General features: G+C 35.9%; 1 long non-coding RNA gene across 19 annotated transcripts in view; it reads right to left on the bottom strand.

Annotated features, from left to right (window-relative positions):
- The window catches only part of LOC105471083 (uncharacterized), a 76,227-nt gene that overhangs the window by 27,161 nt on the left and 36,302 nt on the right, over positions 1 to 12,764 (bottom strand). For 2 of the 19 annotated variants that reach the window (XR_980961.2, XR_011624830.1), the window contains exon 4: positions 6,606 to 6,636. The exons of 16 other annotated variants lie outside the window; for them this stretch is intronic. This is a non-coding gene — a long non-coding RNA (uncharacterized lncRNA). Of the gene's footprint in view, positions 1 to 6,408; positions 6,437 to 6,605; positions 6,637 to 12,764 lie in introns of those variants that run through there. One more of the 19 variants, XR_011624831.1, reaches the window with a different exon arrangement.

Genomic DNA, 12,764 nt, shown 5'->3' with positions numbered 1-12,764 from the left:
GTTAATTTCCCTTGAACCTTTATTATCACATTATTGGCATATATATCTTATAATTAAAACATCCTGAATTACAAAAACTTTAGTTATCAAGGAAATGAAGAAGAAATAACATGCAGTGATGTGCCATGGCATAACATCAGCCCATGAACTCGTTGCCCCAAATGGTAATGCTCTAAAATAATGTGAGGTTCTTTAATATATGCTAATTAATGAAGGGAATTCAGTTTAAAAAATCATATACATGCACTCTCCACTCTTCTCTACTGTGAAATATTTTTCTGCTCTCATTAGTGCATTGAAATTGCACTTGTTCGTTTCTACTTAAAGAATATTTGATAGTTTGTATACATATTAATTTGATTGCTTGCAGGTTCATTAGTGAGCACTTTTGGGGAAGGTATGTTGATTCCAATTTTGATTAAAAATAAGCAGATAACATCTGAAGTTTGATTGGGGCAAATGAACCAATGTCTGGTGTAGTAAGTGGAAGAATGGTTCTTAGCTAAAGACACTTAAGAGTTATCACAGAAGATTGGGAATAAAAGGTACTTAAAAGTTTGAAGTACCATATAATACTTCATGAAATCATCACTCTTTAGGAAATAATCAACGATGACAAAATAAAACAATGATTTTAGAATAATTAAAGAAAAATTTCATTCATTTTAAAATTCTTACTGCTGAATAACTCTTATTACCTACTAAGAACTTTTAGAAACTGATTTCTGGCTTTTTTTCTCAATTTTTCGAGTCCTCTTGGGATTTTGATGCTATTTTTGAGGGAAAATGGTCCCAATTTTACTCAGCTGGGTGTGCTTCTAACATGTGTTTCACTGATTGCAGAATTATTTATTAGCCTTCTTAAGATAATATAAGTTAAAAAAAATGCTGTAATTCTCCATTTTTTCCCTCTAATGAACTCAGGTCTATGAAAACTGTCTGGTTAGTTTAAGAGAACCTTAAATTTGGTGGAGGGATGAACAGTGGAATGATTGGAAGTAATAAAGAGTTTCTAAAAGTGGAAACAGGAAACAAATCAATGATGAAATATAATTTTGCTTTCATGAAGGCCTAAAGAATAATGGGCTTTAAAAGGAATGATAAAATTAAATTTTAGAAGCCAGGAATGCAGAGGTCTATAGAGGAAGACTTATTCTTTCTGTTAAGACTAAAAATGATAGCTCTACTTAAATCTCTTTAGGCACTAGAAAAATCTTGTGAAATTGAGTTTCATATTCCATTGACATGTCAAGATATCTTATTCACCCGAGAAACAGTTTCACTTAAATATATGACTTGTTCTGCACCATCACAGGACTTAATTTAAGCATAGCACTTCTACTATCAAGGAGCATCATGCTTGTATCAGCTCCATCAGGGTTACAAGGCAAGTGGAGAATTGAGGCCATCAATTTTAAGGCCATAGAGTTGAAAAGTCTAGTCTTTAGTAAGTGACTTAAAACATCTTGTATGGGCTGTATTTATTGGTTTGGTGCCACAGCATAATGAAATTTATAAAACAATTATTTGAAGTCTGAATTCATGACTAAATTGCTAAACTTAACTTGTCATCCATTTGCAGAAAGAACTCATATGAGAGTTCAGTTTTAGAAAAGACATAGGTCATTTAGAAATGCAACTAAAGGTCACTGTTTCTAAGATCTCTTCTATAATAGGGGTGAGGACAGTCCATGTCTAAAGTAGTAACAGTAGTAAACCGAATATATAGATGAATTTTTAAAATACAGAGAAGGAAAAAGGAAGTCTCATGGACAATAATGTTTTACTTTCAAAACTAAGCTGGCTTCTTTTTATTAAAATATCATATGAAATTAAGGAAAATTAAAAAACCCAAATCACCAATATTGAACCACAGTTATCCTCAGAAAAGGTAGCACAAATATACTCTCAGAAGACATTTTTATTATAAGTGGATTAACTTAGGTGGCTTCGTCTCTATCTCAAATACGTAGGTGAGAAAACACAGGTAATTATACTTTGATAATTACAGTAGCCACAAAATGTTAGTGCTTTCCTTAATTTATGGTACTAAAGAGTATCTAGAAGACAATATGGCTAATCAGTAAGATGGAAAAACTGCTAATAGATCTTCTGTTGTAAGAAAAATTATATGGGGCTAATACCTTTGTAATTAAAATGTGAAGCAATCAATTTTCCTGTCAGTCAACCTTGATTGCCAGGTTGGCCAATAAATCTATACTGCTTGGAGTGCTGTCCTTTTCATTACTTAATAGTTTGCATTCAGTGGAGGAGGATATCCACCCTGAAAAAGAACTAATATTCTTTCTTCAAGGACATTAATTTTCTGTATTCAGAAGTTATTTGTCAGCTATTTATTTTGTCAACAAATACACTAGGCTCTTGCAGTAAGCACGGTTTTACAAATGCCTTTCCCTATGGTAAAATGTTATTTATACAGCTTACCTTCTATTAGATATATGGGTATTTTTATTTTTCCTCTAGAACTTTTCTAGTGAGCAACACTGGAACTTTACCCTAGCTAATTTGCACTCTGGATCATGACTATTAAGTTAATGGTTGTGAACTTACTTGTTTTCATTCTAGGATATCTTATAACGACCAACTAACAATGCTGAAAAAGAAAAAGCAATAAACAAATAGGCACTATTTTTTTCCCTTAAATCTGGTTAAAGTTTAAATTAGCATTTTTTGAGACATTGAGCTATGTATTACTCAGCATATTCCACTCATGCTTTTCAACATAGGATAACATGTTCAACAAAAAGAAATATGAAAATCCTGTCAGTAGTCTTCTGTAACCATCACGTTAGGGTAACTTTCATAGTCAATACCATTGCCTCAGACTAGCCATTTGCTTGAGGGTGATAAGATGTAACTGTGATAGTTCTGATAAGGTTTGTGCACTCAAATGTTTTAAACACTACTAGAGTAAATGTAGACTCTTTGTCCAAACCATTAATTGCTAGCTAGCCATGTGTTGCACATAACTGCAACAAAACTGTTAAGCATTGTAGTGTGAGCTAAAGTTAGATACATTTTCCATTATTTTGAGGCAAAATCTATTATAATCAATATATACTATCTCTGAATTGGTGCAACTCTATCAAGATGGAATCTTGACCAATAGTTTTTGGTCAATTTTCATGACAAATCAGGATATTTGGTTTGCCTGTGTTGAAAATAGATATTTTTTAAGTATTTAAATTTGAGTATAAGCTAAATTCTTTTTATTTTTTTCATCACATTATATACCAACTGAGACCTTATTTCACAGCATATTTACTCTGAGATCCATTTTAATAAAGTAGTTTCCATTTGGAGTATTGTCAATCACTATATCACAGGATGGGGATATTTTAAACCAAGATTTGGCATTTAAAAATAATATTTTACTTGGCACTGACACACACCAAACCAAGTCTCATGGCCATGACAGATTACAGCAGAGTGGGAACATGTGAGCTTTTCACAGACAGGAGTACCACAAAAAAGACACCAAAATAATATGATGTGTAATATTTGTATCCACTTTGGTGGAACATTTCAGGCAATAATATTATGATGTCATGTAATACATTATAGCCAATCTTTTCTCTGCTAGGCTTGATACAACATCAGTGGTGATAAAGAGTAGCTTATATATATTTTAAAATGGTAATACAGGTATACAATTTTTAAAAAGCTTGATTATTTATCCATCATCTTGGAAAACACATTAAATGCAGTTAACAACTATGTCATAGAATATTATAGTAATGATTATCTTTATAAAGGTGGAAAACATAGTCTGTATAAATGTAATAGCAACAGAAAGGTCTGAAAATCTCATGTTGTCATTGAAATGACTAAATTATAGACCAGGTACCTTATCTTCAATGAGTTAAATTCCAGAAACATTGATGTGATGGCTAAACTTGTGACACAAGATAATACATTTTCACATTTTTAAACTCAGAAACTCACATATCCTATGTAGATCTGTCTGAAGTCATTCTGATGGTCACTCATCTGTATATTACATGATCATGATTCTCTGAAATTTGTGCTACACTTTAAAGCCCTAGTGTTGCAGGAGGAGGAGGAGGAGGAGGAGGAGGAGAAGGAGGAGGAGGAGGAGAAGGAGGAGGAGGAGAAGGAAGAATATATATCAAAGAATTCCAAACTGAAGTATATTCTATGGAAAGAATCTTAATAAGTGATGGTAGTAATTCATTACTAGCCTAATGCTGTGCTTCTAGTGACAAAAAAATAAAAATGACACTCTCTGAGCAAGCATAGGGCTTTGTTAAGTGGATGGCATCTTTGTGCATCCTTCCTTCCAGGTAGGTGTAGCCTTGCACCATGTCATACAGCTTGAACCGATCTCAGTTTCCTTCACCTCCTCAGCTAGACAACCTCAAACAATGCAAAAACTATTCAAGCAAATGTGAGAGCCCTGGTTATTGAGTATTTAGCAAAACCAAGTTTCACAAAGATTTTTCTCCAGAAGTAAGTGTTGGGTATGAGTATTGCTCAAGTGTTCATTTCACGTTGTATTTCCACTCTCCACGATTATGTTGCCTCTAGCTGAGCCTCTGACTGAATCTCCTTCACTTCTAATCCCACTCAAAAGTCACACATCAGTAATACTTGTTCTACTTATCCTTCCTAATCATAACTCTGCTTCACATGTCCATGCATTTGCACTTTGACAGCTTCCTATTTCACATTCCACCTGCTATAGCTTCTGAAAACCCAGCACAAATGTTTATTTTTCTATGGAAGTCATGAAAATACAATACAGAGACTTTCTGCTGCAGAAAAAACAGTTGATTCGTAGCCCTGTTTCTGTTCTCTGAATCTACCAGTGTTTATGCCAAAGTCATGCTTCTCTTGAGATGACCCAAGCATTGATACAATGGCAGATCTATTCCTGCAAAATATGTCTTCTCTGAATGCTGAATTTGGTTCAAGGACATTCTATTGATGTGAGCTAGTCTTTCTTAGAGATGTGCTACAGTCTAAGACTGTTCCTAATCTTACCTCTTTGCTGCTGTTTTTCCAGAAGTAGACCTGTCTTATTCCTTCTCTGGCTCTGCACTTCCCATTTTCTTTTACATGTGTTTCCTCGATAAATCTCTTGCATAAACTCTTCTGAGCATTTTTTAGTGGATCTGAACTAACATGTTTGATACTGAAACAGGTCCAAAAATAGGTAGCAAGATGGGAATTGGAGACAGGTTCAATCACCAGCCCACAGGTAAAACGAATGCCATCCTAAGTGGTAGGTGAGGCATAGAGAGTCTCTGGCACAAGATGGTAGCCTAATTGCTATTGATTTCACCACTTGAGACATGAAAATACATTACAATGCAATAAAATACCCTTTCAAATGCAATAATTCAGGCATTTGAATGATAAGAGTTTAGGAGGCAGCATCAAAAAGACAAGGACTTCTATATTATGTTGGTGGCTTGCAGTGAAATAATGCCAAACTGATGGATGTAAACAAGCATTTAACAGCAAAATGTGAGCACCAGAGGGTCCTTTTGGTAGTTTAAATAGATATCCAGATCTCCTGGAGAAGGGCAGACACAGCAGCAAGTTGAAAATTTGATAATTATATTTGCATAGCTTCAGAGATATCTGAAAGTCCTTCAAGACAGATTTTTTGTGTGCTAAAGTCAAGGCCCTGGTTAAAAAAAATCTGGGACTCTGAAGCTTGGGATGGGAATATCTAGACAAGTGTTCATGTAGATGGTGACTCACAGACACCTTTGAACTGGCAGAGCTTGGAGAAATGGTGCACCTTTGTGCAGTCAACTTTAGTTCTTTCACTCTTCTATGATACTATAAGATTCAGGCTGGGTAGAGTGGCTCGCACCTGTAATCCCAGCATTTGGGGAGGTTTATGTGGGTGAATCACTTAAGCCCAGGAGTTGGAGACTAACCTGGGCAACATGATGAAACCCCATCACTACTAAAAACTACAAAACTTTGCTGGGCGTGGTGATGTACGCTGTAGTATCAGCTACTCAGGAGACTGAGGTGGAAGGATCACTTGAACCTGAGAGGCAGAGGTTGCAGTAATCTGTGATTGCATCATTGACCACTGCACTCCATCCTGGGTTACATAGCAAGACTCTGTCTAAAAAAAAAAAAAAGAAAGAAAGAAAGAGAAGAAAGAAAGAAAGAAAGAAAGAAAGAAAGAAAGAAAGAAAGAAAGAAAGAAAGAAAGAAAGAAAGAAAGAGAGAAAGAAAGAGAGAAAGAAAGAAAGAAAGAAAGAAAGAAAGAAAGAAAGAAAGAAAGAAAGAAAGAAAGAAAGAAAGAAAGAAAGAAAGAAAGAAAGAGACTATAAAATTTTAAAATACTAAACAGTCCCATTTCTCCTTGCGGCTAGGTTGAAAACTGGAGTTAAATCTTACCATGATCTACGTTAAGTGTGTTCTGGGCCTGATAAGAAAAGAAAGAAACAACACACCTAAGGAACTGCAGTAATAAAGTAGCATTTATTGACAGGACAAGGCATGTACAACTGTGATTGCATTTTGAGGGTACTGGATCAAAGTGATGGAATGTAAGATCAGAAAAGCAAGAATTCATTGACATGGGGTTCACTCACCGACTTTGGTCTTCACATCTTGGCAAAGAACCTAGGAAATGAGGAAAACTCTCTGTAAGTGTTATTCTTAGAAACCTGGAGAAAGTGATGCCTAATACTAAGCAAAATGGAAATTCCTGAATTGCTCTGGAAGAAAATAGTGAAAGGAATGAAGAGGCTGAAGCACATGTGAATGTGGAATGGATTTATTATGTGAGGCCAGAAGACCTACCATATGGTTATGTTCCACAGGAAGAACTAGAGATCAAGGTCATCAGGATGTGCCAATATATAGGGGCAGGATCACTAAAAAGTTTGGGGGTGGCTCTCATCTGTAGGTCAGGGTTAATGGTAGACAAGGTCTTCTCAGATTTGAGCTTTGTAATACCCATGAGATGATGACACCCCAAAATATTAGAGGCCAGTTGTAAGACTTGAACACCAGAAAGCAGGGAGAGCAATTACTCTAATGTCTAGCAAGGACACATAGGCAGCCAAGGGAGTTTGACTTACAGGGAGCTGGGATGATTAAAAGAGTGGGAAGCCCCTAAAGGCAAAATAGATGGGCAGACAACAAGGAAGCTGCTTGACATCTACAACTCCCCTTCCAAAAACAAAAACAAAACAGAAGAAAACAAGAATCAAGACACAGATATTTAGTACAGTCACCCTCAATAAAAAGCCATTACTCAACTTAAGCATTCAGTGATTGATGACTGGAAAAACAATGTGGTATATATATACCATGGAATATTATGCAACTATAAAAAAAATGAAATCATGTCTTTTCAGTAATATGCAGTAGAACTGGATGCCATTATCATAAGTGAAATAACTTAAAACCAGAAAATCAAAAATCATATGTTCTCACTTACAGGTGAGAGCTAAACAATGGGTACACATGGACACAAACATGGAAATGATAGACTTTGGGGACTCCAAAACTGGGGAGGGTAGGAGGGAGATGAGAGTTGAAAAATTAGTTATTTGGTACAATGGTCACTATTTGGGTGACACAAGAAGTCCAAACCATTATGCAATATATCCAGGTAACATATATGAATATACACATTCTGAATCCATAATTTTTCAAAAGAAGTCATGATTACTTGCTGAGTTCTCAGACCTGTGTCAAGTTTTAGATTTGGAAGCCATTGACTGAAGAGGTGGTCAGATTCATAGGAAGAAGCACCATGCAACACTACAGAACATTAGAAGTTGTGATTATTTCCCTAGTCATAACGCTGTACACTAAAGAATGGGAAACACTCATATATTTGAAGACAGTTGGACAGAGCCTGAGTGTAACTTGACATTGACAACTGAAGTCCTAATGTGTCATCATTGACCCTATGTAAGATTGGAGGCTTAAGTATAGTGGGAAATAAATGGAGCACTGACTAAAATCTAACCCACAATGGCCCACTCTGTCCATGGATCCACCCAGTAGTTGTTTTCCAGGTACCAAAATACAAATTGGAATTTACTATGCAGTTGGAGTAATACTCACATTGAGTCTTTGGCTTGCAGAATGAGAGATATGACTATGAAGAAGGACAACTTGCCACCTCTTGAAATGACATCCTCCCTCCAGCTAAGATTGAGTCAAAACCAATATCACATCCCCAGAAGGATGCTGCAGGCTATTACTACCACTAAAGATCTAAAGTTTACAGGGGAGGTCATCTTTATTATATCTCTATTAATTTACTAGTCTTCCCCTACAAACAACTGCATAGATCTAGAGAATGATTATAGACTACTGCAGACTTAACCATGTGGCTGCTATAGTTATGGATGTTTTGCTGACAGAGGCACCATTACTACAATAATTTAATTAGGTTTCAGGTACATGGCATATACAATGGTATATAGTTATTGACATGGAGATTGGATTTTTTTACCTTCTGATAATAAGACAGGATTTTTAAAAGCTTATGTTCATATGAGAAGGTAGAGAATGTTTATCTGAAGTTTTGTTTCAGAGGTACATTAATTCTTTTTACCCTCTTTCATAACTTCTGTTATAGTCTGAAAAGAACAGCCTGGGGATTCCATCAAATAGTCAATAAATTCCTCATATTGGATAATTAGTTCACTGGCAGCCTTAGTAAGATATAAGTGTTACCTAATATAGGAAATAAACTATCAAAGATTCAGGAACATTCTACTTTAGTGATGTTTTCAGAGTCCAGTGTTCAGGATGTGTTCAGGATGTGTCAAAAATCCCACAAGAGAAAAGGAAAATTGACTTATCTTTCATCCTTTATTACAAAGAAGGAAGCACTTTATATGGTAACGCTCTTAGGGGTTTGAAGGCAGCATATTCTGTACTTCCGAATGCTGTCTCACCCATATAACAGATGGCATTGATTGTGGCCATCTTTGGGTGAGGCCCAGAGGAGGAAACTGGTCCTGTTACTGAAGTTGATCTCAGGTTATGATGCTTGCCATTAGCTATCACATAGCAGAGGGCTGTAGCTGACTCCACTTACCATCTGTATTTTCCCCTCAGCAAGTGAGGCCTGGAAGAACCAAGGAGGATGTGCTCCCCAAAGCTGAATTTGGAAGTGATTTTATGGTACATATTAGTACATTTTCATACTACACAAGACTGGGTAATTTATAAAGAAAAAGAGGTTTAATGGACTCACAGTTCCACATGGCTGGGGAGGCCTCACAGTCATGGCAGAAGGCAAAAGAGGAGCAAAGGCACATCTCATGTGGTGGCAGGCAAGCAAACATTTGTAGGGGATCTGTCCTTTATAAAACCATCAGATCTCATGAGACTTATTCATTGTCATGAGAACAGCATGGGAAAACCTGCCCATGATTCAATTACCTTCCACCCGGTTCCTCCCACAAAACAAGGGATTTATGGGAATTACAATTCAAGATGAAATTTCAGTGGGGACACAACCAAACCATATGATGGCACAAGGGGTGGACTGTGGCAGACACTTAAGATTCTACTCAGCTCTCCTGCTGTGGGAAATATAAGTGAAGGACTTCTGTACTCTTCATTTTTCACCACATTCATGCTGAGACTATGGCTTTCACTGGCTGCTCCCAGCCAATGGCTGAGCATAGGGTGGTAGCAAGGAAGGCCAATTTCTGCAGAACTCCTCTAACAGGAGTAGCTGCTCAAGGACTCCTTGAACACCAGTTTTGGCTCAAGGACTCCCATCAACCTTATCAAAACTTTCTTAAAGCTATGCTACAAACTGAGACTCTTCCTACTTTTTCTTTCTCTTTCACAGGTGTCAGGATTTCATCATGCTCTGACAGATCTCCCTCCCACTCAAGTTTCTTTCCTCTTTTCTTTCACGGGCATTTCCTCTTAAATTGCAACTAAGTCTCTTGCACTTCTAAACCTGTTTTGGCATATGCTTCTTCAAGGAGCTGAACTAAGTTCTTACCACAAGTATGACATTTTGATACTCTCAAAACCCGCTCTTTAGCTAGTTATCGTCTTCCTGGACTAGTGTTTTAATAAACACATCCAAAAATTCTATAAAGTAATTTTATTCATTAGGTATTCACATGGTAAAAGTAGATGGACACAATTGTCCGTTTCCCAAGAATCCAGTTTCAGAGTTCCTCTCAGATGGCAAATAAGTCTTTTCCCATACCCATACCTATAAGCATGACTGTAATTGTCCATCTGTCCCTCTCAATATACACATACACATACACAATCTATACCTTTTATATGGCTTAAATATCGCTTAGTATCATCAGTTGGAGAAAAGAAAATTTGTTGAGAATGAAAATCTGAGCATGCATAGATAATTCAAAGGACCCTACCAACCACTAACTTCTGTGAATAAAGCCACTTTAACAGTATAATATCTTAAACATCTATGAGTTATTGACTTCAGAGTCTGTCCTCTCAAGAGTTGCTGCTCTTCCAGTATTGCAAATGTGACACTATATTCTGCGCGGTGCAAACACTGGGCAGTAATTGGAGAAGTGGGGAAAATATTCTTGTTAAAGTTGTTTTCTCTTTGTTATTATTTGTTTATCTTTATTAGTAGGCTACAAAAAGAACCTGTGTATGAAGCTATTCCATTGGGTAAAGTTGGGTTAGGCTCAAGCTAACATCATCTGTGTATATTAATGTTACTGTCATATTTTTTCACACAAGAAAGTGTATGACATGTCTTCATCTGCCTGAAAATTATTTTCTCAGAAGATTTGTTTCCAATATTATAAATTATTTTTAGAATACATATTAGTTTAGATAATTTACTCTCAAACTAGATATCCTCATTTTCTGATTCTAAATCTACACTGATCTTTCATTCTAAAATGCATTTATTAGGTTCATGAACTGTGCCAGATAGAATGTCCTCCCAAACATGTCTATACATTAATCTTGCACGTGTGTGTGTGTGTGTGTGTGTGTGTATAGTCTTATAAATATGTTACCTTACCTGGCAAAATGTGATTATGATTATGAACTTTGAAATAGAGATATTATTCTTGGTTATCTGTGTGGGCCCAAACTAATCACATGAACCTTATAAAGCAGAGGGTTCAGTGTAAGGACCAGAAAGATACCTCCAGGAGAAATGGGGACCTCAGTCCTATAACCTCAAAGAACTGAATTCTGCCAACAATCTGAATGAGTGTGGAAGCAAATTCTTCCAATAGGCTCCTAATAAGAGCCCCATCTGCCACCATCTTAATTTCCTCGTTAAATCAAGAGCTGAGAAATCTACCAGGCCAACCTAAATTCTCACCTATATAAATCTGTATTGCTTTAAAACACTAAATTTGTGATAATTTGTTATGGTAGCAATAGAAATTTAATCTAAACTATCCATAATCACCTTTTTTGCCAACCTGAGTCAAATTTAGTCATCTGTTACTCTGCAACCTGTGTATTATCTTCATGCACTTATTATTTTACTAGATTTTGTAACTTTTTAAAATCCCTGTCTTTCTTCCTAACTAGTCTGCAAGATCCTCAAAGGTCTCATTTATCGTTGAATAGTATAGTAGTTGATCTTTTGAAATGAAGAGCAGAGTATTTAGTACTGCCCGAGTGGATTAATAATTCACCCATATATAAGAGGTTTTAAACACACCGAAAGTAATCAAAGCTTAAGTAACTTTCCTTACTTACTTATTACAAAATATTCTGTCTCAACTAAGTGAGTTAGTAAAATATTTTTAATCTAAATGATATTGGTTTTCCCATATAAACTCAAAAACACTCAGAAAGCCTTTTGTAGAAATCTTTTTCTTATTTCTTAGAAAAAAATGCCTTGGACATTAATTCTTAAAAGGTTTTTATGTTTATTTCTCTGTGTAATGGTGGAAATATGTTTGTCTATAAAATAATTACATTTTGTATTCAAACACAACTTTCAGAAATATCAGTTGTGTGGCTATCTAATCTGAAAAGAATGTTTCACAATGATTTTCATAGCTAATAACATGATAATGTCATATAGAGTGCATGTCATCATTAATCATTGCTAAAATCCCCAAACAAACAGAACTTCTATTATACTCCCATACCATATCTTCCATAAGCTCCTTGACCTAGATGTATTGTATTTGATATTATGCCTTGAGCTTGCTGTCGCATGCAATACACTTAGACTAGGTAACGTGACCCTTATGTCAGTTATTCATAAATAATTTATAGCCCATGGTTGGTGAAATTAAACATTCAATAAATACTAGTAAATATTGTGGTTTCTATAATTTATCATTAATAATTAATTAATCCTGCTTTTGGATTTGCTCATAACCATTTTATAGATACTATGTACTCTGGATATTTGACTCTGAAAAGCGGGACTTCTGCTACTATGTTTGAAATGTGTTCTATCAGTTTATAGCTGTATAACAAATTGCTTCAAAAGATAATGACTTAAAATACAACCTACTTCATATAGTCCCCTTATTTGTGGGATAGGAATTCTGGCAGGGTTTGGGTGGGTAATTCTTCTGCTCCACGTGGTGTACACAGAAGTTATGCAGTGGTATTCAGCCGATAGGTAGGTTAGTCTGGGAAGTGCAAGATGGCTTCACTCACATGTTCGGTGCTTTGGCAGGGATGGCTGGCAGACTGGTCTTAGCTGATGTTATTAAGTGCCCATAGTAGCCTTTTTCAGCCTGGCTATCAGAAGAAATTAGCCTTCTTAGATGGTGGCTCAGGAAGGT

Source organism: Macaca nemestrina, chromosome 6 (genome assembly GCF_043159975.1).
Source record: "Macaca nemestrina isolate mMacNem1 chromosome 6, mMacNem.hap1, whole genome shotgun sequence".
NCBI classification, from domain to species: domain Eukaryota; kingdom Metazoa; phylum Chordata; class Mammalia; order Primates; family Cercopithecidae; genus Macaca; species Macaca nemestrina.
This window is presented reverse-complemented; position numbering and strand designations above follow the sequence as displayed.